Below are 3608 nucleotides of genomic sequence, written 5' to 3'. Positions count from 1 at the left end.
TTTTCTGCCAGCCTGCAGTGGCAAAACTATGCCTGCTTTGATCTGTGGGATTACTTCTTCTACCACCCACATCTTTACCTATACTTCTGGCCTGTACAACAAGCTGTAACAATTACCTCGTAACTAGCTTATCTGAAGCTAGCGTACATAAAATATCATTGGTCCTCTTAGATTTTAAATCCCTAGATGATTCCCTGTATGTCCTTTCCAACATTTTCTTTCTGATGTTGGAGGATTTCTGATGCAAAATCCCATTTGACAACTAAATTTAACCCTTTATTGCCATTGATCACTTCAAGGGATAAAGCCACACTATTAGCTGTTATCTTTTGGAGCAAAGAGCATTATCTGTGGCAGTGATCATAGCTCCTTTATGCAGGTTTGTACCCTCAATGACATACCCAAAAATCTGAGTCCACTTTCTGTCTGACACCAGATAATATATTTTTTGAAGAGCTTGTTTCTGTAACATATAAAATGTAGTTCTGAATATTTTTATTTCATTGTTCTTTTCTCAAGTATTCCAGAGAGTCTAACCATCATCAAATCTCACTTAGTTTTTATGCAACATTGCAATCGTATATTTGAAACCAAAATATTTCTGTAGTCCTTTTGCTTGTGGGAAAGGTTAGGGTGAGAATTTCCAGGTCCCTTAGGCTGTAAAGAGTTTTATGATCATTTTCAGCTCACACAGTTCTTCCATGCATGAAGACGTGAAGCCTTAATGTATGTGGAAAGAAGCCAAAGCTTCTTTCTTTATTTATGTACACTAACACCCAATTTTTTTTACACGTCTGTTCTCCAAGTCTGACTGTGCAATTTTGAAAAATTACCAATATTCTCAGCAGAATCATTCAAGGACAACTTTATTTTGCACTTAGATATTATATCTCTAGGTTGGATCATCTTTGATTAATGTCTTAAGTTTTCCAGCTGTTTTTGTAACAGCTAAAACGAAAGTCTGTGAGGCAGTTTGGTAGAACAGCATTCAGATGCTGAGGCAAGTTGGCCAAGCATACATCTCTTTGCATATTTCATCATTCCCATAAGTCTGTACTCCTTTATCTTAGTGTGGCCAGTCTATATCATGCTGCCACATTAGCTTTGCTCTGCTGGTTATTATTTCCATCATAAGGAATTTACATGGTATTTGTTTAGCTTTTGCCCTAAACTTGCTTTCCATACTAGGTTTATGAAGTCTCTGCATTTCTCTCATATTTTCTCATATCCTTGACCAAAATGTCATGATACGGACTTTTGTACTCTGTATGCTATCAGAAATGTGCTGTATCTTCCTATGAAATGCCTCTGGTATCAAATCAGCTCACATGGGAACAGTATCTCCCAAAGAAATAGTTGAAAATTATAGGAACATCTGTTCTGCTTTGCATCCCATGCAGAAATTCATTTGGTACTGATCACCTCTCCAGCGTTTTCTTCTTGTCTGTGGGGGAGTATTTTTCAAAACTTGTCTTCTGCGTGTACATAAATGTGAAAACTCCATCTTTTGTTCTGGTAGTGATTGATGCCAATGCTGGAGCCTGGCTTGCTCTACAGGTAAGTCCTTCTACTTTGCCTCTGTTCAGTTCTGTGGAATTTTCTTGGTAATGTGGCAGGAACTTGTCTTTTTCCCACTGTGGGGAACTTGCAACCCCATCTTGTGTGTTTTTGAGATGTTTTTGGTAGTTTTTAGTTGCTTTGGACCCTTGACTGGGAAGGAAATGAGTACTTTGTAGTCTTTTAGGACCCAGTATAATTCTGTATGGACAAATAGATTGATTACTTGGTTTTTGTGTGAAAGTATTTGCTCCAGTATCAATGAACTTAGCTTACATCCGTTGTTAGCAAAGATATCTCTGTTACAGTAAAACTTAAAAACACAATACTGACCTTTATGGGTTAGATCAAAGTTCTGAGCTGCCCTCTGTACTGTGTTTGCAGGATCTAAGAATAGGATAAGCATATTTGCTTCCTTCTCCTGGGCTTGTTGTTTCTGAGTTGCAGAGCCAGAAATGCTATCACTATTCAAGACTTCTGCATATTTTCAGTATGTTGCTGGTATCCAGATACTGGCAGTGCTCTAGCTTGTGTATCAGTGCCCAATTTAAAAGCATGCTATTGTCACAGTTGCTTTTAGACTGATAGCTCTCTGCTGATACAGCACTGTTCATTGCTTCTAATTACTTCTATAGAGATTTCATTTGAATTAGTGGTGTTACTGTTATTCCCTTTTTGGTGATAGCTTTTGCATCTTGCTGTACATGCTTTTGACTACTTGCAAGCTGTTGGCAAGTGCCATTTGCTTGTAGTTCGTGTCCCTTTTTCCAAGTGTTGGCCATTGGTGTGACCTCTATTTTCACACCCTGAATAGCTTCTTGTATTGTTTTTCCATGCCCCATCCTTTATCTTTAAAAATTTTTATTCCCTATAATACCGACTTTTCTCTGAGTGACTTCCTTTGCTTGGCAGGTGTGGATTACCTTGCCAAGGATTAACTTCAGACCTTCCAATAGACCAAGGTTTACTTTCCTGAGTGAGGACTCGTACCCTCCAAACTGGCTAATGAACCAGTTAGTCTTAAATTCGTTTCCCTCTCCTCTGATTTTACTTCCTGCTTAAAAGCATCACATGCATCTATTTCATTTTTATAGACTGCCTCTCATTTGTGAAATGAAACTCAGAGTTCATCTGTCTTGGCCAAACTAACTGAAAACTGTGAAAGATATGAACTGATTTAAAAATGAGTGTTGTGAGATACAATGTTATTTGTCTGTATCTGCTGCTGCTACCAGTTCCTTCAGACACAGATACCTTTCTGTTTATAGGAGGTTTTAGGCAAGCATAGGAATTCCTGAGTTACCTCTACTTGTGTAACAACTAGAGTAAAAAATTATCTGCTTTGCAGTCCCAGAGCATCAGCCAAGGAAGTTATTTATGAAGAGATGGAAAGCTGGCAGACTTAGCTATAATCTTTTTTTTAATTTCTTTTTTCTGAGGTAGGAACATACACTGTTCTTGCTCTATTTCTTTGCTTGTGAGGCAGTTTATGTCAACTCGGTTTATAAGAAACCATTAATGTCTGTCTTGTTACTACACTTTTATAATTGATGTAGCAGTAGAGGAGAGCCTCAGGATGACTATTTCTTCCAAATCCAGGTCATATTCAAAAATACATCTTCTTAAATCTGTTGAAATAATACACTGCTGAACAAGGAGTAAATGCAAAGATCCAAGTAAAAGATTATGGCACAAAAGCACAAATTCTATCCCTGAATGGTGCATGCTTCTTATAGGTCAATGGAAGATCCACAGATTTGTATTTTATTCTAAAAACCATAACTAAAAATGGAAAGCAGGTCCTTGAAAGTGACAGACATGCCTATCCTACCAGGGATTTAATGCTTGTAAGCTCCAAATTTCTCCATCACACACAATGAGATGGTATTTTGTTGAGTCTCGGGTACTCCCTGTTAAATTTGAAGTTTCCAGTCTGAATTATTTTAGCCTACCTCCACATTAAGTTGTGCTTATTTGGGCTATGGCACTCCTCACCCAGAGGGGGGGTACATACATGGAGAATTAAGTCAGAAACAATGTATTCTGATAAA

Source organism: Meleagris gallopavo, chromosome 5 (genome assembly GCF_000146605.3).
Source record: "Meleagris gallopavo isolate NT-WF06-2002-E0010 breed Aviagen turkey brand Nicholas breeding stock chromosome 5, Turkey_5.1, whole genome shotgun sequence".
Taxonomy (NCBI): domain Eukaryota; kingdom Metazoa; phylum Chordata; class Aves; order Galliformes; family Phasianidae; genus Meleagris; species Meleagris gallopavo.
Note: the sequence above shows the minus strand (reverse complement) of the source record.